The sequence below is a fragment of the Rhinoderma darwinii genome, chromosome 7, assembly GCF_050947455.1.
Source record: "Rhinoderma darwinii isolate aRhiDar2 chromosome 7, aRhiDar2.hap1, whole genome shotgun sequence".
In the NCBI taxonomy this organism is placed as follows: domain Eukaryota; kingdom Metazoa; phylum Chordata; class Amphibia; order Anura; family Rhinodermatidae; genus Rhinoderma; species Rhinoderma darwinii.
Genome location: NC_134693.1, coordinates 92,998,374 through 93,019,831, shown reverse-complemented (window position 1 = coordinate 93,019,831; position 21,458 = coordinate 92,998,374). Strand labels below are relative to the sequence as shown.

Here is a 21,458-nt window from a genome sequence, read left to right as displayed (position 1 = left end):
CAGAATAATAAAACAGTTATGGGTCTCAGAATACGGTGAAAAAACTATTCAGGAAAGGATTCTTATTTTGTAAAATTAGTATAGTTTATAGTATTATAATAGTATACATTTGGTATAGTTGTAATCATAATGACCCACTGACTGCAGCGGGAAAGAATTAATTCAAAAGTAACTTCACTTCCTGTTGTCACCTTTAAAAAAGTAGGCACTGCAAAAAAAAACTAAAAAAAAATCTAAGTGAATAAAACATTATTACAAACTTCTGGCTCCAATTTCTGCTTTACTAGTATGACTAATTTTACATTTTGGGTAGAAATCCTCTTTAAATACAGCCACAGTGATGTCGAGAGAATACACTCACAATTTAATTTTGTAAGACGTTGCCCTGGTAGAATTTGAACACAGGACTCCAGTTCTACATGACACTAGTGCTAACTGCTGGGCCACCACACTACCTATTCCTAGCTAGGCCAAAAAAAAACTGCCGTGTAGTAGAAATGAGAAATCGCTCATTTACGTGTAAAACATTTTCAGGGTATGTTCACACGGCCTATTTTCCCTTTTTTCGGGCCGTAAACGCCCTGCAAAACGGCTAAAAATGCAGAGGCTGAACGCCTCCAAACATCTGCCCATTGATTCCAGTGGGAAAAACGGCGTTCCGTTGCCACGGGGTGTTTTTTATGCAGCCGTTTTTAAAAAAGGCCACCTGCCTTTCATATTGCATTTTTGCTGATTTTATTATTTTTTTGCAGATTATTTTAAACTCCTTGTAATTTACAAAGGCTAAAGCTGTACCCTCAGATTTGTATTTTTCAAATGCCCTTTTTTTTGTCATGTATTGCCCTTTTTACAGAATGTGTAAGCCATGTGGGGTTTAATTTTAGTAGTTTATACTTGTTACTTATAGGAATAAATTTTGCATTATAATTATACAAAGTAGATTTTAAGATTTCCCATTTATCATTTGTCCCATTATTTGACATTAGTTGTTCCCAGTCTATGTCCTGAATTGCAGCCCTCATCCTGGGGAAATTGGCCTTCTTAAAATTAAGTGTTTTTGCCCTCCCAGGCTGTGTTTGTTTGTTTCTTACAGTTAGGCCTCATTCACACGGCAGGGTTTCCCGGCCGGGTGCCGGCCGTTCATAAATCGGCCGGCACCCGGCTGCATTAGGAATAATAGACCCCTAATGGGGCTATTCACACGACCGATTTTTTGACGGCCGGGAAAACCGCCAGTCAAAAAATAGGACATGCTCTATTTTCGCCCGGGTACCCGGCCGCCACCGGGATGTGTCCCGAGTGACGGCCGGGTTTTCCGGCTCTTGCGCTCTATCTCCTCCTCCTCCTCACAGCGCAGAGTGCATGTGAGGAGGAGGAGTTGATGCCATTCTGACGAATGGCATCGCTGTACACGGTGTGGCAGGGCCGGGGTGTACAGCAGGTGGAAGGGAGCGCTGCGCTGGCTCCCTTCTCCTGCTTGTTTTAAAAGCGCCCTGGCCCGGCGACACCTTTGATGGCGCCGCTAGCAGCTGCAGCAGCTGCTGCTGCTGCTGCTGCTACTACTACTACTGTAGCGACGCCACTATAGCAGAGCGGGGAGGTATCTCCCCGCTCTGCTATGTGCTAGCCGCACTTTAGCTCCTTGAAGGAGCGGAATCCCCGTGTGTTCGGGGATTCCGCTCCTGGAAAGAGCGCTTGATGTCTCTGTCCATATCTGGGCAGTGACATCAGGGGAAACTCCTGAAGCGGAATCCCCGAACACATAGGGATTCCCCTTCAGGAGTTGCCGCTGATGTTACTGTCCGGATCTGCCCGGCCCGGCACGGATGCATGACTTTATGCAAACCGGCCGGGCAGAATGGCCGATTTTACCGGCCGGCACTCTGGCTCGGACGCGACCCGGTCGTGTGAATCCCGCCTAAAGGTAAAACGTAACTATATTGTGATCACTGTTTCCGAGGTTTTCACGAACATTGACATTCCCAACAAGCTCTGCATTATTAGAAATGACCAGATCCAACAGAGCTTCACCTCTAGTCGGGTCTTCCACAAACTGGACCATAAAATTTTCCTGCAGCAGATTGAGGAAATTTCTCCCCTTCGCAGGTGAAGCTGAACCATGACACCAATTAACCCCTTCCCTCTTTAGCCACTTTTGACCTTCCTGACAGAGCCTCATTTTTCAAATCTGACATGTTTCACTTTATGTGGTAATAACGTCGGAATGCTTTCACATATCCAAGCGATTCTGAAATGGTTTTCTCGTGACACATTGGACTTTATGTTGCTGGCAAAATTTGCTCGATATGTTCAGTATTTGTGAAAAAAACCAAATTTTATCAAAAAATTGCAAAAATTAGTATTTTTCTCAATTTAAATGTATCTGCTTGTAAGACAGGCAGTTATACCACACAAAATTGTTGCTAATTAATATCCCCCATATGTCTACATTAGATTGACAGTTTTTTTTGAACATCCTTTTATTTTTCTAGGACGTTACAAGGCTTAGGCTGGGTTCACACGAGCACATTAACGTCCGTAATGGACGGACGTATTTCGGCCGGAAGTCCCGGGCCGAACTCCGTGCAGGGAGCCGGGCTCCTAGCATCATAGTTATGTACGATGCTAGGAGTCCCTGCCTCTCTGCAGGACAACTGTCCCGTACTGTAATCATGTTTTCAGTACGGGACAGTAGTTCCACGGAGAGGCAGGGACTCCTAGCGTCATACATAACTACGATGCTAGAAGCCCGACTCCCTGCACTGAGTTCGGTCCGGGACTTCCGGCCGAAATACGTCCGTCCATTACGGACGTTAATGTGCTCGTGTGAACCCAGCCTCAGAACTTTAGCAGCAATTTCTCACATTTTCAAGAAAATTTCAAAAGGCTGTTTTTGCAAGGGCCAGTTCAGTTGTGAAGTGGCTTTGAGGGCCTTATATATTAGAGTCAGCCCATTTTAAAAACTGCACCCCTCAAAGTATTGAAAACAGCATTTAGAAAGTTTCTTAACCCTTTAGACGTTTCACAGGAATTAAAGCAATGTAGGAGGTGATATTTACAAATTTCATTTTTTTTTTTTGCAGAAATTCATTTTTAATCCATTTTTATTTGTAACACAGAAAGTTTTACCAGAAAAATGCAACTAAATATTTATTGCCCAGGTTCTGCAGTTTTTAGAAATATCCCACATGTGGCCCTAGTGTGCTACTGGACTGAAGCACAGGCCTCAGAAGGAGCACCTAGTGGATTTTGGGGCCTTATTTTTATTAGAATATATTTTAGGCACCATGTCAGGTTTGAAGGGCTCCTGCGGTGCCAAAACAGTGGAAATCCCCCAAAAGTGACCCCATTTGGGAAACTACACACCTCAAGGAAATGATCTAGGGGTGTAGTGAGCATTTTGACGTCACAGGTTTTTTACAGAAATTATTGGAAGTAGGCCGTGAAAAATAATATCTACATTTTTTCAATGAAAATGTAGGTTTAGCTATTTTTTCCCATTTCCACAAAGGCTAAAAGAGAAACATCATCGCAAAATTTGTAAAGGAGTTTCTCCCGAGTAAAACAATACCCCACATGTGGTCATAAACGGCTGTTTGGACATACGGCAGGGCTTAGAGTGGATGGAGCGCCATTTGGCTTTTGGAGTTCAAATTCAGCAGGAATGGTTTGCGGAGGCCATGTCGCATTTGCAAAGCCCCTGAGGGGACAAAACAATGAAAACTCCCAAAAAGTGACTCCATTTAGGAAACTACATCCCTTGAGGAATTCATCTAGGGGTGTAGTGAGCATTTTGACCCCACAGGTGCTTCATAGAATTTATTAGAATTGGGCAGTGAAAATAAAAACAATCCTTTTTCTTCAATAAGACGTAGCTTTAGCTCAAAATTTTTAATTTTCTCAACAAATAAAGGTAAAAAAAGAACCCAACATTTGTAAAGCTATTTCTCCCGAGTACGGCAATACCCCATATGTGGTCATAAACTGCTGTTTCGGCACACGGCAGGGCTGAGAAGGGAAGGAGCGCCATTTGGAGCGCAGATTTTTGCTGGATTGGTTTCTGGGCGCCTGTGGGAACAAAACAGTCTAAACCACCAAGAAGTGACCACATTTTGGAAACTACACCCCTCAATGCATTTACCTAGTGGTGTAGTGAGCATGTTAACCCTGCAGGTGTTTTGTAGAAATTAAGTGTGCACTCCATGTTGCAGAGTAAAAATTGGATTTTTTCCATAGATATGCCAATATGTGGTGCCCAGCTTGTGCCACCATAACAAGACAAGCTCTCTAATTATTATGCGGTGTTTCCCAGTTTTAGAAATACCCTACATGTGACCCTAATCTTTTGCCTGGACATCCGACCAGGCTCAGGAGTGAAAGAGTAACATGTAAAATTGAGGCCTAATTTGGCGATTTACAAAGTATTGGTTGACAATTGCAGAGGCCCAGATGTAAAATAATAAAAATAAAGTGACCCCATTTTGGGAAGTACACCCCTCAAGGCATTTATTAAGGGGTGTAGTGAGCATTTTCACACCACAGGTCTTTTCCATAAATGAATGCGCTGCGGATGGTGCAAATTAAAAATGTATATTTTTCCCTAGATGTGCCATTTCAGGGGCAAATACGTTGTGCCCAGCTTATGCCACTGGAGAGACACACCCCAAAAATTGTTAAAAGGGTGCTCCCAGGTATGGCGATGCCATATATGTGGAAGTAAACTGCTGTTTGGGCACACTGTAGAGTTTCAGAGCAGAGGGAGCGCCATTTGGCTTTTGGAGAGCGGATTTTGCTTGGTAGTAGATTTGTTTGAATATTGCTGGTATTTACGTTTATAATGTGGGGGTACATGTAAGCATGTAAGCTGGGCAGAGTACATCAGGGGCATAGTCAGGTGGTATAATAATGGGGTAAAAAAAACAATAAAATGATCCATAGATGTGTGTTACGCTGTGAAGAAATCCTTTCTGCACATGCCGGTGTCGCACTGATATACGGCGTCCTTTCTTATGGCCTCTTTTGGTCCACACTCCGCACCTTTAGTTTGGGGAATTTTGCTGGGAAGTGTTGTCCTGGTATAATACGGGCACCCTCGCTTCCAGCAGATATGTTTGGGCCCTCCCCTTCCTGGTTCCCTAATTTTAGGGCATTGATAAATCGCCTCTTGAAACAGAAGAAATGTTCCCCTCGGGCTGCACAACTGCATATTTTTTATTTCCTGACTTATTGGAGCCTTAACTAATTTTACTTTTTCATAGACGTAGTGGTATGAGGGTTTTTTTTTTTTTGCAGGATGAGCTGTAGTTATTATTTGTACCGTTTTGGGGTACATGCGACTTTTTGATCACCTTTTATTCTATTTTTTGGGAGGCCAGGTAACCCAAAAAAACGCAATTCTGGCACAGGTTTTTAAGGTTTTTTTATACAGCGTTCACCACGCGTTATAAATTACATGTTAACTTTATTCTGACGGTCAGTCCGATTCCGGCGATACCAATTTATGGCACTTTTTTATGCTTTACAACGTTTTTTACAATAAAATTACTTTTGCAAAAAGAATGTATTTTTTCTACCACCAAGTTGTGAGAACCATAACTTTTTAGTCGACGGAGCTGTATGAGGGCTTCTTTTTGCGAGATGAGCTATAGTTTTTATAGGTACCATTTTTGGATATGTGCGACTTTTTGATCACGTTTTATTTCAATATTTGTAGGGTAAAGTGAGCAAAAAACAAACTCTGGAATAGTTTATGTTTTTTTTTACGTTCACAGCGTGCAATAAATATATTTTTATACCTCCGGTCTTACGGTCGTGGCGATACCAAATACGTATGGTTTATTATTTTTTCAATAATAAAGGACTTGATAAAGGGAACAGGGCGATTGTGTTTTATTTTATTACTTGAAACTTTTATTTTATTTTCAAACTTTTTTTTTTCCACTTTTTTTATACTTTTTTTTCAAGTCCCACTAGGGGACTTGAAGGTCCAACTGTCTGATGTTTTTTTTTCTAATACATTGCACTACTTATGTAGTGCAATGTATTAGATCTGTCAGTTATTCACTGACAGCAAGCCGATTAGGCTTCGCCTCCTGGCGGGGCCTAATCAGCTTCCATAATGGCAGAGCAGAAGGCCATTGTGTCTCCTGTTGCCATAGCAGCAGTCGCCAGTCCGGCTTGCCTGTCAGGGCTGGCGAGCTGCTAGCAACCGCTAAGATGCGGCGATCGCTTTAGATTGCTGCATCGAAGGGGTTAGAGGCAGGGATAGGAGCTAGCTCCGGTTCTTGCCATTACAGGTGGATGTCAGCTGTAACATACAGCGGACTTCCACTGCTGATGACACCGGATCAGCTCATGAGCCGGCGCCATCTTGCCGGCGGCTACGGAAGCAGGTCAGGCTCCGCTGCCAGGCGGGTCCTGACCGGCTTCCGTGCTAGACAGACCGGGAGGCCAGTATTAGGCCTCCATTTGCCATTGCAGCCACTGGAACCCCGGCAATTTCATTGCTGGGGTTCCGATGAATTGCAAACACCTTAAGTGCAGCGATCGCGTTTGAGCGATGCACTTAAGGGGCTAAAGGCGGGGATCGAAGCTAATTTTGGTCCCCGCCATTACAGCTGGATGTCAGCTGTACGATACCGCAGAGATCCGGCGATGATGGCACCGGCTCAGCTTCTGAGCCGGTGCCAAACATTTGGCGTATGGATACGGCAATTTGCAGGAATTCATGGCTTTCCATGGCGTACCCATATGGCAAATGTCGGGAAGGGGTTAATATCCCGGTAGTTAAAATCTCTCATTATCACTGCAGTACCAGCCTGTGTAGCCCGCTCCGTCTGTTTTATATAGCTGACCTTCCATCTTCTCAGATGTATTGGGGGTATGTAGATTACACCATAAGTAATTCTTTCAGGGTTTACCTCCCTTTGTAATTCCACCCACAAGGTTTCAACCTCCTCACAATCTTCACCCAATATTTTCTCTTTCACACTCGTCTTCATATCACTTCTCACATACAGACATATACCACCACCTTTCCTATTCGCCCTGTCTTTTAGAAACAATGTAAAATCCTGTAGATTTACAGCCCAGTCATGTGAAGAGTCTAGCCATGTTTCAGCAACACCAACTATGTCCATATGTTCTTCCAGTACCAAGGCCTCTAGCTCCCCGATTTTGCTTGCTAGACTTCTGGCATTTGTGAACACACACTTTAACGTGCATTTCAAATTGCCACGTTTGGTATCATAAATGTGATTATTTGGCATTATTTTGGCATTTTTATTTTCACTGTTTTGTAACAAAAGGATCTCCTTATCCGGTTGCCCAATCCTCTCCGCACAGTCGGTTTCTCCCCCCCCCCCCCCCCGCCAATATAGTCTGACCCCTCTCTAACCTAACTACCCCTTTTATTTTCTACATTGACCTCCCTCCTCAGCACTACTTTAAAGAGGCTCTGTCACCAGATTATCAAATCCCTATCTCCTATTGAAGGTGATCGGCGCTGCAATGTAGATAACAGCAAAGTTTTTTTTTTTTTTTAAAAACGATAATTTTTGCCCAAGTTATGAGCAATTTTATATTTATGCAAATGAGCTTTTCAATGGACAACTGGGCATGTTTTCTCGTTTTACCAACCGGTCGTAAATTGTGTTTTTACCAACTGGGCGTTGTGAATAGAAGTGTATGACACTGACGAATCAGCGTCATACTCTTATCGTTCCCACCCAGCTTCTTTCACTGCAGACACACAGCGTGACGTCACCCACAGGTCCTTCAACTTTGTCGTCGGACAGCGAAGATACATGGGCTGCGGCCGTCCGAGAAGGGAATATGCCCGTCTCTAGGGAGTTTGCTATGCTTACCTTACACGGTGATGCTACTGCAAATTCAACTGTACTCTGACGCCTGGAGCTGATGTGTCTTCTCTCTTCCGACGCCAAGGTTGAAGGACCTGTGGGTGACGTCACGCTGTGTGTCTGCAGTGAAAGAAGCTGGCTGGGAACGATGAGGTCACCCACAGGTCCTTCAACCTTGGCTTCGGAAGAGAGAAGACACATCAGCTCCAGGCGTTGGAGTACAGTTGAATCTGCAGCAGCATCACAGTGTCAGGTAAGCATAGCAAACTCCCTAGAGACGAGCATATTAACCTTTTGGACGCCTGTAGCCGATGTATCTTCTCCTCTACCCCAAGACTGTAGCCATGCATTTAACTCCCTGAGCTCCTGCTGTCTTTCCTGTGATGCGCATGGCACAGGCAGTATTCCTGAGAAATTCTTGAGGTCCTTCCCTTCAGCTTGTAGCCTAGTTCTTTAAAATTATTCTTTAGGCTCCTCCAGCTACCATGTATTCTGTCGTTCATACCCAAATGATCCAGCTGTCATGGTCCATCACCAGCCCCTCCCAGTAATTGATCCACCCATTCCACCACATGCCAAACCCTGGCACGAGGGAGACAGAAAACCATTTGGTTGAGGCGGTCTTGGCGACAAATTATTCTATCCATCTTCCGGATTATAGAATCCCCTACAACTACTACTGACGAAGGGTGCAAAACGCGAGTCGGTGTCTCTCCTTTGAGTTTTCCAGCCACAATCATGCCAGCTACAGGTATTTGTATTTACTGATGCACTTTTTCCATACTTCTTTGGTCTTGTACTCTTGTTGGGACAGTGATCTAGACACTTTCCCTTGGACATATGTGAACAATATAATATAATAGATCACTCCATATTTGTTTAGCTGGTTAAGTGATGGTCTCATTGGAGTTTTTATTTGAATTAGGTTTTCATTTTTGTGTATATATTGTGGGGGAGGGGTGTCCATGTCTCTGGACTAATAAAGTATGCTTTTCTGACTATATTATGTCTTTATAAGAACGTCTATTATTCCTAAGTTGTGACAAAATTGGTTTATTAGTCTTAGGCTTTATTCAGACGAACGGGAAAAACCTCCGTGCAACGCGCGTGATTTGCACGCGCGTTGCACGGACCTATATGTGTCTATGGGGCCGTGCAGACATGTCCGTGATTTTTCCTCAGCGTGAGTCCGCTGAAAAAAAGTCACGACATGTCCGTTCTTTCGGCGTTTTGCACGCATCACGCACCCATTGAAGTCAATGGGTGCGTGAAACCCATGCATGCCGCACGGAAGCACTTCCGTGCGAACTGCGTGATTCGCGCAACAGCTGTCAAAAGGATGAATGTAAACAGAAGAGCACCATGTGCTTTTCTGTTTACAAACATCCAGACGGAGTGTCTTTGAGAAGCCGGACAACCGAACCGAACTACACCGGGTTCGGCCGAACTCGTTTAAAAAATTTCCGGTACGCGACGTCAGGAGATAGTCACTGTCCAGGGTGCTGAAAGAGTTAAACTGTTTCAGCACCCTGGACAGTGACTTCCGATCCCAATATACATGAACGTCTAAAAAAAAAAAAGAAGTTCTGACTTACCGATAACTCCCGGCTTCTTCCTCCAGTCTGACCTCCCGGGATGACAATTCAGTCCAAGTGACAGCTGCAGCCAATCACAGGCCAAGCACAGGCTGCAGCCAATCACAGGCCAAGCACAGGCTGCAGCGGTCACATGGACTGCCGCATCATCCAGGGAGGTGGGGCCAGATGTCGAGAGGCGCATCACCAAGGACGCGTCACCAAGGCAACGGCCGGGAAGTTCTCGTTTAAGTACGAAACTTTTTTTTTTTTTTTTTTTAACAGGTTGCTAGATATGGTGATCGGAATTCACTGTCGAGGGTGCTGAAAGAGTTACTGCCGATCAGTTAACTCTTTCAGCACCCTGGACAGTGACTGACGTCGACTAGCCTCATCTCTATGATGGCGGCTGCGCGAAAATCACACAGCCGCGCATCATACACGGATGACACACGGAGCGGTCAAGTGGTTTTTGCGCGCGCAAAACGCTGCCTTTTTGCGTCCGCAAAAACGCCACGTTCGTGTGAATCCAGCCTTAGCTATAAGTAGAAGAAGGTCCTTAGTGGAAGATCTCCCTTAGGCTATGTTCACACTGAGTATTTTGCAGGAGGAATATCTGCCTCAAAATTCCGTTTGGAAGTTTGAGGCAGATTTTCCTCTCCCTGCACGCCGATTTTCGTGGAGTTTTCCGTGGCGTTTTTCGCCCGCGGCCATAAAACACTGCGAAATACGCTTTCTCTGCCTCCCATTGAAGTCAATGGGAGGTCAGAGGCGGAAGCGCCCGAAGATCGGGCATGTCGCTTCTTTTTCCCGCGAGGCAGTTTTACTGCTCGTGGGAAAAAGATGCCGACGCCTCCCATTGAAATCAATGGGAGGCATTTTCGGGCCGTTTTTGCGACGCGGTTTCCGCGTCCAAAAACTCGGCAAAATACTCCATGTGAACCCAGCCTAAGAAGGCATTTACACAGGGGTTATTTTTGATGTAGAATATATTGAAAACTGAAATTACTCTGCTACTGCTGAGAACTGAAATGACAATACATAGACCTGACTATTACACAATGTTTCTGAAATGAATCACTGGAGCAAGAGGAACTCTTCTAGCATGTAAGAATATTCATATATGTTACATTATCTGGACTCACTTGTAATACAAAAGGAGCACTACTAACTACTGACTAGGATTTATGCAATCTTGGTTCCTCAAAAGGTCACCTGCATTACTTGAGCTTCCCTATTACATATCACGAAATAAAGAGACCTACGCAGATTAACAGACAGATGGAAATGCAGAAGACAATAGAGAAGGGCGATGAATCACAATAAGGGTATGTTCAAGTGTTCAGAATAAGGCTGGGTTCACACGACCTATTTTCAGACGTAAACGAGGTGTATTATGCCTCGTTTGACGTCTGAAAATAAGGCTACAATACGTTGGCAAACATCTGCCCATTCATTTGAATGGGTTTGCCGACGTACTGTGCAGACAACCGGTCATTTACGTGTCGTCATTTGACAGCTGTCAAACGACGACGCGTAAAAATACAGCCTCATCAAAAGAAGTGCAGGACACTTCTTTCAGACGTAATTTGAGCCGTTCTTCATTGAACTCAATGAAGAGCAGCTCAAAATTTACGGCTGTCAGAGAAGCCTCGCAAAATGCGAGGAGGAGCATTTACGTCTGAAACGAGGCAGCTGTTTTCTCCTGAAAACAGTCTGTCTTTTCAGACGTAAAAGCCACTGCTCGTACCCTAAGCCATAAGCAAATCTGACATGGATGCGGCAGAAATCCAAGGCTGATACTCAGATTTATGCCACAGATGTGCATTGCGGAATTCCCCAATGTAATTCAATGGAAGAATCCATGTGCTACTGCTGATTTTTTCAGGACCATGTCAATGGGGTTACAAAAACCTCATCCAGATTGTGAGCGGATTTCATTTTTGTTAAGGCACGAAATCTGCACCACAACTTCCATCAAATCCTCAAAGTGTGAACATAGCCTAACAATATTGAACTTGATATCATGCTAATGCATATTGTGATATGTAGTCAAATTTTAGAGGTAAAGTAAAAAACCAAACCTTGCTCGTCGTGGTAAGTGTCCCTCAGGACTGGTCGACTGATTTTGTGTATGTTACATGGTGCTGTGCAATGCAGAGCATAGGGATGGAGTGGGTCCCCATCCCTATAGAGAAGTTTGAAAAGGATGTTCACCTTATTTTCCCTCTACACTACCCCAAAATTATGTATTATTTACTAGGATGATACACCACATATAATTGTAAAGGTGTGTGTGTGTGTGTGTGTGTGTGTGTGTGTGTGTGTGTGTGTGTGTTCTGTAGCAACAAAGTAAACCATGTTATCTGTGCTTTATAAAAAGAAAACTATACACAGTGGTAAAGTCCTGCCATCCCCAAGTATGTGTGGGCTTAGTCCCAGTTCTGGGTGTATGTGCAGGGTAAGTTCCCACATCATAGAGGTCGCCTTGTCGTGGCAGGTGGGCTCACACAATTTGATCAAAATGTGCGCAAAGAACCTCCCTATTGTAAGTAGATTTAGCAGTAATGCATATTTATTTATATTTAGTAGCTTAGGTGGCATTAGTGCTAGCAGTGTCCGGTCGCATTTTCTTGTGTGATATATATATATATATATATATATATATATATATTTTTTATACACACCTCTCCAAAACATGAAAACAAGTACCAATTTAAAGTAGCAAATAAAGCCAGTGGTATCAATTTATTTTTATACTATAAGGCTTGGGCTATATGGTGACTTTAGCCGCACGGCCAAAGATCGATGTGTCCCGCTACCTGCATCGCCAGTAATGAAAGTAAGGCCTTATTCACACGAACGTATCAGTTTTGTGCGCGCAAAAAACGCTGCGTTTTTTGCACGTTGCAGTTCCGTGTGTCATCAGTGAATGGTGCGTGGCTGCGTGATTTTCACGCATATGCCATCCTTATGACACGCGGTTCTGAAGTTTAGAAAAAGAAATGAAGGAAATGCTTTTATTTTGTCCTTCATCTACTGTTGCGCGAATCACGCGCGACACACGGAAGTGCTTCCGTGTGCTGCGCGGGATTTTCACTCAGCCATTGACTTCAATGGGTGCATGATGCGTGAAAAACAGCCTAGTATAGGACATATCATGAGTTTTACGCAGCAGACACACGCTGCGTGAAAATCACGGAATGTCTGAACGGCCCCATTGACTAACATAGGTCCGTGCGACATGTCAGAAGTTTGTATTGGTCGGGGTCCAAGCACTGAGACCCCCACCAATCGCTAGAACAAAGCAGCTGAAGTTTGTGTGAGTGCTCAGCTGTTTAGTGTCTGTTCGGCTTTTTCCGGAAATAAATATATCAGTGTACAGACTCAATAGAAAGATTATGAGCCCGTACTCCGATATATCGGCTTTCCGGAAAAAGCCGAAAAGAAACAAAGTAGCGGAGTGCTCACACGAACGCTTCAGCTGCTTCGTCATAGCGATTGGTGGGGTCTCAGTGTTCGGGCCCCCAACAATACAAACTTCTGACATGTCACTATGACAGGTCAGATGTTTGTCGAACGTTTAGCTACACTTTAATCAATAAGTCCCATGTACCCCAAAACCGTATCAATCAAACCTACGTCTCTTCCCGCAAAAAACAAACCCCAAAAAATCACTACATTGACGGAAAAATGAAAAAACTACAGCTTTGGAATGCGACAATGCAAAAACAAATAATTTTAGTTCAAAAGTGTTTTTATTGTGCAAAAGTCATAAAACATCTACATATGTGGTATAGTCGTAATAGTACCGACCCATAGAATAAAGCGAACATGTTATTTACGCCGCACAGTGAATAGCGTCAATTTAAAACGCATAGTACTATGGCGGAATATCAGAGTTTTTTTCTATTCCCCCGAAAAAAAGGTAAGCAAAAAATGATATGTACCCCAAAAAAGTACAACTAATCCCACAAAAAACAAGTCCTCATACAGCTATGTCGACAGAAAAATAAAAAGTTATAGCTCTTTGAATGAGAAAAAACACCGGAAAAAATAGCTTGGTCATTAGGGCCTAAAACAGGCTTGTCACTAAAGGGTTAAAGAGCTATAACTTTATGTTACCGTCGACATAGCTGTACAAGGGCTTTTATTTTGAAAAACGATATATTTTTTTTAGCAAGTTATGAACAATTTAAGATTTATGTTAATTAGTTTCTTAACCCCTTCCCGCACCTTGACGTAACTGCACGTCAATATGTGCAGTAAGTTCGCGCACCGTGACATGCAGTTACGTCTGCGCTTTCACAGTTAACCTCCGCGCGGTACTTAACTGTGCAGGGTGTCTGCCCTGCATTCCCCGTTGCTGATCAGCGGCCCATCGCCGCTGATTTCGGCATTTAACCCCTTTGATGCGGTCGATTCCGATCATCTCAACATCTAAGGATTTTAACGCCGATCGGCAGCCCCCACGTGAAATCACGGGGGCAGGCGATGGTACCCATGGCAAACGGACGCCAGACAATGGCTTCCGGGCTGCCATGTACAGAAGCCTATGAGGACCAGCTGGAGGCTGGTCGTCGTAGGCTTCCTGTCAGTGTGACTGTTACGTCACAATGACAGAATACATTACACTACTTCGGTAGCGTAGTGTAATGTACTCTAGCAGCGATCAAAGTTGCAAGTCTAAGTGTCCCCTAGTGGGACAAGTGAAAAAAGTAATAAAAAGAATAAAAATGTTTTCAAAAAAGTATAAAAATAAAAAAAGTTAAGTGACATAAACAAGAACTGCTTTTTTTCCTATAATAAGTCTTTTATTATAGGAAAAAAATGAACACGTAAAAAAAAAAAAGTACACATATTGGGTATCACCGCGTTCGTAACGAGCCCAACTATAAAACTATAATATTATTTTTCAAGCATGGTGAATACCGCAAAAAAACTAAATAAAAAAACAATGCGAGAATCACTATTTTTTGGTCACCATCCCTCCCAAAATATACAATAAAAAGTGATCAAAAAAAGTCGCATGTACGCCAAAATAGTACCGATACAAACTACAACCCGTCCCGCAAAAAACAAGCCCTTACACAGCTTTTTTGACTGAAAAATAAAAAATGTTATGGCTCTCAGAATATGGTGCCACAAAAAATAATTTATTTTCTAAATAAGTGATTTTATTGCGCAAACGCTGCAAAACACAAAATAAGCTATATACATATGGTATCGCCGTAATCGTACCGACCCGCAGAATAAAATATAATGGTAATTTATAGCCCAGGGTAAACGCCGTAAAAAATAAATAAAAATCATTGTCAGAATTGATGGTTTTTGGTCACCTGGCTTGCCGAAAAATGGAATAAAAAGTGATCAACAAAATCGCATGTACCCCAAAATGGTACCAATGAAAATTACAGATTGTCCCGCAAGAAATAAGCCCTCACGCAGCTCCGGTGGTGAAAAAATAAAAAAAAGTTCCGGCTCCCAGATTATGGCGATGCAAAATGTGCAGAGCGTTCCAAAAGCGGATAAGATTGGGCACCATTTATCAGTGCGACACTGGCCACATATCTGCAGATTATTATTTTTTATTTACCCCATTATTATACCCTCTTATTATGCCCTGATGTACTCTGCCCAGCCTACATATGCTCCCACATTATAAACTGAAATACCAGCAAAACGCCAAACAGAACTATTACCAAGCTAAATCTGTGCTCCAAAATCCAAATGCCGCTCCCTCCCTACAGCGTGCCTAAACAGACGTTTACGTCCACCGATATGGCATCGCCATACCCGGGAGAACCCGGTTAATATTTTATGAGGTATGTGTGTTTCCAAAATGGGGTCACTTTTGGGGGGTTTCCACGGTTTTCATCCCTCCAGTGCATTGCAAACGCGACACGGCACTGAAAACTATTCCAGCAAAATCAGAAATCCAAAATCCAAATGGTGCTCCTTCTCTTTTGAGGCCTGCTGTGGGTCCAAACAGCAGTTTATTACCACATATGGGGTATTACTATAATCTGAAGAAATTGCTTTACATATGTTGGGGTGTTTTTCTACTTTTATTCCATGTAAAAATGTTAAATGTCTACGTTTTTTCACAAAAAAAAAAAGTAGATTTTCATCTTCACATACTAATAAATTTAGCAAAAAAACAGTGGGTTCAAAATGCTAACTATACCCATAGATAAATTCCTTGAGGGGTATAGTTTCCAAAATTGGGTCACTTTTGGGGGGTCTTTACTGTTTTGGTACCACAAGACCTATCTAAACCTGACATGGTGCCTAAAATATATTCTAGAAAAAGGAGGCCACAAAATCCACTAGGTGCTCCTTTGCTTCGGAGGCCTGTGTTTCAGTCCATTACCGCACTAGGACCACATGTGGGATATTTCTAAAAACTGCAGAATCTGGGCAATAAATATGGAGTTGCATTTCTTGGGTAAAACCTTCTGTGGTACAGAAAAAATGTATTACCAATGAATTTTCGAAAAAAAAAAAAAAAATGAAATTTGTAAATTTCACCTCTACTTTGCTTTAATTCCTGTGAAACGCCTAAAGGGTTAAAACACTTTCTGAATGCTGTTTTGAATACTTTGAGGGGTGCCGGTTTCAAAATGGGGTGATTTAGGGGGACTTTCCAATATATAAGGCCCTCAAAGCCTCTTCAGAACTTAACAGGTCCATGAAAAAATAGGCTTTTGAAATTTTCTTTAAAATATGAGAAATTGCTGCTAAAGTTCTAAGCCTTGTAACGTCCTAGAAAAATAAAATAACGTTAAAAAAAACGATTCAAACATAAAGTAGACATATGGGAAATATAAAAATAGTAAGTATTTTGTGCGGTATTCCTATCTGTCTTACAAGCAAATACATTTAAATTTAGAAAAATGCAAATTTTTGCTAATTTTCTCTAAATCTTGGTGTTTTTTTTACAGATAAATATTGAATTTATCGACCAAATTTTTCCCCTAACAAAGTACAATATGTCACGAGAAAACAAACTCAGAATCACTTGGCTAGGTAGAAGCATTCCGTAGTTATTACCATATAAAGTGACACGTCAGATTTGAAAAATCGGCTTCGTCCTGAAGGCCAAAACAGGCTCAGTCCTGAAGGGGTTAATAGACAACTGGGCGTGTTTTTACTTTTTACCAACTGGGCTTTGTTAGGCTGGATTCACACAAGCGTGTGCGTTTTGCGCGCGCGCGCAAAAGGTCCATAAAAGTACGTGTGTCAGCGGCATATGATGCGTGGCTGCGTGATTATGACACGCTGTTTTTATGCTTGTAAACAGAAAAGCACGTGGTGCTTTTCTGTTTTCATTCATAGTTTTGACTACTGTAGCGCGCATCACACGGAAGTGCGTCCGTGTGCCGTGCGTGGTTTTCACGCACCCATTGACTAATGGGTGCGTGATGCGCGAAAAACGGGCAAATATAGGACATGTCGTGAGTTTTACGCAGCGGACATACGCTGCGTGAAAATCACGGAAAGTCTGAACGGCCCCATTGACTAACATAGGTCAGTGCTAACATGGACGTATTATAAGTTCGTCTGAATAAGCCCTAAAGAGAAGTGTATGACGCTGACCAATCAGCGTCATACACTTCTCATTATTCCAGCGCAGGTTCTTTCACTGCACAGTCAATCACACTGGGCTGGAACAATGAGAAGTGTAGGACGCTGATTGGTCAGCGTCCTACACTCCTCTGTACAACGCCCAGTTGGTAAAAAGTAAAAACACGCCCAGTTGTCTATTAAGAAACTAAATTAACATAAATCTAAAAGTGCTCAAAACTTGCTAAAAAATGATTGTTTTTCAAAATAAAAACCACTGTTATCTACATTACAGCGCCGATCACAATATGTAGGAGATATGGCGCTTATAATCTGGTTACAGAGCCTCTTTAACTTGCTGAGCTACGCGATTTCCGCAACTCCCATAAAAGTGAATGGCAGTTAAGGAAGCAGCATAGCTCCTGTGGATATGCCATTAGTGTCCCTGATGGGAAAACCCCTTTAACTACATAGACAACTCCATTCACCAACTACCATCTGTACAGGTCAGTTCTCCCAGTCGGCTACTGTCAATCACATACTCCCAATGCAATAGTTGAGCTTTTCATTTACTCTTGTATTACAAGTTAGCCCAGTTTCTCACAAAAATTATTAATAGTAAAACAAAAAGGGAGGGGGCACTTCAAGATGGTCGTACTTTGGCCCTTGTCTCATCAGAACAAAAGTTTTATTAGGACAAGTCAACGTTATAGAGACCACGAGGCGGTTTCCCTCCGGCTTCTTCACGCCTAGCTCAGATTGATTGACAGTTTTCCTCCATATTTTTGTATAGGAACAGACCTGAAAGGTTGCCTTTAAATAGGGCCGGAATGTATCTTACTTAAAATATTGCGCTAGGTCATCCTGTACAGCAGGGGTCTCAAACTCGGCTGGGTAAGTGGGCCGCATATAGAAAAAATGGGAAATTGACGGGCCGCATTACTTTCAAATTTGATACAATACAAAATTATTGTTAATCAATTAGTTATTTTAACTACTAGAACACTATATTACTATAATAATAATAATAATAATAATACATTACTATAATAATACCGCTAGGTTTAAAATTTTAGATATTTCTCCACTTGCTTATTTCAACAATCCAGCTTAAGTGTCGCTAAATGCAGTCCGGCGGCTCAGTTAGCACACGTCAAGATTGAGCAGCCCCTTTTTAGATAGTGCCACAGTGCCCTCGGTGGATAGTGCCACAGTGCCCTCGGTGGATAAGGCCACAGTGCCCTCGGTGGATAAGGCCACAGTGCCCTCGGTGGATAAGGCCACAGTGCCCTCGGTGGATAAGGCCACAGTGCCCTCGGTGGATAAGGCCACAGTGCCCTCGGTGGATAAGGCCACAGTGCCCTCGGTGGATAAGGCCACAGTGCCCTCGGTGGATAAGGCCACAGTGCCCTCGGTGGATAAGGCCACAGTGCCCTCGGTGGATAAGGCCACAGTGCCCTCGGTGGATAAGGCCACAGTGCCCTCGGTGGATAAGGCCACAGTGCCCTCGGTGGATAAGGCCACAGTGCCCTCTGTAGTTAATGCAACACACCCCTAGATAATGCCACAGTGTCCTCTGCAGATACTGCCACACACCCACTTGTAGATGCTGCCACAGGGCCCTCCGCAGATGCTGCCACAGGGCCCTCCGCAGATGCTGCCACAGGGCCCTCCGCAGATGCTGCCACAGGGCCCTCCGCAGATGCTGCCACAGGGCCCTCCGCAGATGCTGCCACAGGGCCCTCCGCAGATGCTGCCACAGGGCCCTCCGCAGATGCTGCCACAGGGCCTTCCGCAGATGCTGCCACAGGGCCTTCCGCAGATGCTACCACAGTGATGTCAGGAGCTTGCCCAGAGCTGGAGTCCCGGAGCAGAGCCTACTCTGCCTGGGATTCCAGCTCTGCTCCTGACATCACTGTCCATATATGGACAGAGATGTCAGGGGCAACCCCAGAGCTGGAGTCCCGGGCAAAGCGCTAGTAGGCTCTTCCTGGGACTCCAGCTGTGCTCCTGACATCACTGGGACATCATTGTCGATGTATGGACAGCGATGTCAGAGGCTTCCCCAGAGTCCCGGAGCAGAGCCAATAATAGTGCTCTGCCCGGGACTCCGCTCTGGGGAAGACCCTGACACACTGTCCATATATGGGCAGCGATGTCAGGGAATTCCGCAGCGTCCCGGAGCAGAGTCGATACTAGCGCTCTGCACGGGACTCCGCTCTGGGGGAAGACCCTGACACACTGTCCATATGTTGACAGCGATGTCAGGGAATTCCAGAGTCTCGGAGCAGAGCCGATACTAGCGGCTCTGTGTCCTGCGGGCCGCAGATGACAGCCCCAGGGGCGGCATGCTGCCCGCAGGCCGCGTGCTTGAGACCCCTGCTGTACAGTGACTTATTTCCTGCCTCACATGAGCAGTAGTAGTCAGGATGGTCACCCTTCTGTGACTAAACATTAAGGGTAAGGCCACACGGTGCGTTGTTGACGCGGTTTTGTTGCATTTGAAAACCACATGCGGTCAACTGCATGCGCTTTTTGTCTGTGTAATGCTGCAGTTCTGTTGTGTTTTTTTACGCACATAGTTTATGGACATAGTTTTCACTGGTGTTTAAGTTTGTTAGGTGCTTCCTGTATATAGTTCCTTACATTGCATTGCAGAAACGTTCGCAAAAACTGAAGCAGTTCAGCAACAACATTGGCAGAGCGGTCATTAACCACATTTGGTCGGAGATTATAAAGATGCGTTCAACCGCACAAAAAACACATTGTAATATAATAGCAGTAGTCTGTCCATAACAACAATTTCACCCTTGACTTCTATTGAAAAATGACTTGCTGCGGTTTAAAAACGGAACATAAAACGCAACGTGGCCACACCCTAACTTGCAAACTGAACGGTCATAAATTATTTTTCTAAGACGGAAGTTACTAGACCAGAGGAAGAAATGGAAGCTGCAGTGTATACGGAAGTATCTAAAAAAAAAAAACACATCGTACAGCACCATTAACAAATAAGTTGATTATATGATCAGTGGTCATGACAATATAAAGAATAACTCTGCAGTTGTTACACTTTATCAGGTCTGATTTTCACAGCTAACAGTGGTTATTGAAAATGCTAAGTGACAACCAATATGGCTACCATTACAATTCCCACTAGGTCGTCAACCAGCTTTACTACAGTCCTGAATGACAGATCTGCTTAGTCATGAAGTAATACAGTTATTTGAAGACAACACTGCAGAAGCGGGAAGAATTAACAATCTGGAGTATGTGAAAGCTGAGTGACAACCCTTGTGTGAGATGTAAAAAAAGACTCAAACTAGAACTTGCAAATAGGTAAATATTTGTTACTTCTTTTAGACTCCTATACTTACATCTGGTTTATTTCATGTTTCTTGGTTATAAACATGCATTGGGGATTTTACAACCCCTAGGCGGTAGCTGGAAATAATGTTTAGTCTGCTGACATTTCCTCCGTCACTTACACATATAGTTTGGCTCCAGGTAAGGGCGGATTTACACGAACGTGATATACATCCGTGCAACGCGCGTGATTTTCACGCGCCTCGCACGGAACTATGTTAGTCTATTGGGCCGTGCAGACAGTCCGTGATTTTTACGCAGCAGGCGTCCGCTGCGTAAAACTCACACGACAGGTCCTATATTTCTGCGTTTCTCGTACATGACGCACCGATTGAAGTCAATGGGTGCATGAAAATCACACGCACCACACGGAAGCACTTCCGTGGGACGCGCGCGATTCGCGCAACAGCAGTCAAAAGTATGATTGAAAACAGAAAAGCACCACGTGCTTTTCTGTTTACAAACATCCAAACGGAGTGTCATAATGATGGCGGCTGCGCGAAAATCACGCAGCCACGCATCATACGAGGGTGACACACGGAGCTGTTAAGTACCTTTTGCGCGCGCAAAACGTCACGTTTTTTGCGCGCGCAAGACGCACACTCATGTAAATCTGCCCTAAATTAAATTATACTTATAAATGTAATGATACTGGATACCGGATTTTATCAGCACAGTGTCAATGCAGGCGCAGTCAGCATTCATGTAATTGTTAGGTGCAGCTGGATGCTTACGGTCCAATAAGAAATTACCACATTGTGTACACTACATACAGTGAAGGAAATAAGTATTTGATCCCTTGCTGATTTTGTAAGTTTGCCCACTGTCAAAATCATGAACAGTCTAGAATTTTTAGGCTAGGTTAATTTTACCAGTGAGAGATAGATTATATAAAAAAAAAAAAAGAAAAAGAAAATCACATTGTCAAAATTATATATATTTATTTGCATTGTGCACAGAGAAAGAAGTATTTGATCCCTTTGGCAAACAAGACTTAATACTTGGTGGCAAAACCCTTGTTGGCAAGCACAGCAGTCAGACGTTTTTTGTAGTTGATGATGAAAAAAAACCCAGAAAAATCACATAGTCAAAA

The 21,458-nt window shown here is 43.5% G+C and overlaps 1 protein-coding gene across 4 annotated transcripts in view; it reads right to left on the bottom strand.

Annotated features, from left to right (window-relative positions):
* MAFF (MAF bZIP transcription factor F) overlaps positions 1-21,458 on the bottom strand; it is an 88,502-nt gene that overhangs the window by 47,150 nt on the left and 19,894 nt on the right. The gene's annotated exons all lie outside the window — the stretch shown is intronic.